Source organism: Penaeus monodon, chromosome 29 (genome assembly GCF_015228065.2).
Source record: "Penaeus monodon isolate SGIC_2016 chromosome 29, NSTDA_Pmon_1, whole genome shotgun sequence".
In the NCBI taxonomy this organism is placed as follows: domain Eukaryota; kingdom Metazoa; phylum Arthropoda; class Malacostraca; order Decapoda; family Penaeidae; genus Penaeus; species Penaeus monodon.
The window spans coordinates 22872342-22872787 of record NC_051414.1 but is presented as its reverse complement, the minus strand read 5'-3'; the positions used below and the strand labels follow the sequence as shown (position 1 = coordinate 22872787).

Genomic DNA, 446 nt, shown 5'->3' with positions numbered 1-446 from the left:
ATTTTTATATTTTCAAACTTTTTTTCAGATGTAAACCACTATAAACAAGCCTGATATTACAGTGCTCTGCGCAGAAAGAGGATTGGTTTTCGAAAGTAGTAATATGTTTACGCAATCACATCCATTCTTTTACCAAAACATGTCACTTGCACAACATTAGCCTTTGGTTCTCGTCCCTAATGGCTTATTCTGGTTTAATATTACATTGCACTGATCGATCAAGAATTAGCTAGTGGTTGCGTGCTACGACTAAGACAAGTTATATTTCGGTCTGTTGAAATTAATAACATTAATTGGTCGGTTTAATCATTTAATTGTTAATTAGGTTAGTATACGAGTTTTAAACCAGCATAGCAAGGTAGCCATGAACCCTTAAGTTCGTGTACCTTCTCAAACACTATGTACTAAATTTCTTTCCTTTTTACATACTGGTGTTTTAGTGAGAG

General features: G+C 34.1%; 1 protein-coding gene across 2 annotated transcripts in view; it reads left to right on the top strand.

Moving 5' to 3' along the window:
• Nucleotides 1-446, top strand: part of LOC119592029 (mpv17-like protein) — a gene marked incomplete in the record, with an annotated part of 21183 nt that overhangs the window by 2953 nt on the left and 17784 nt on the right.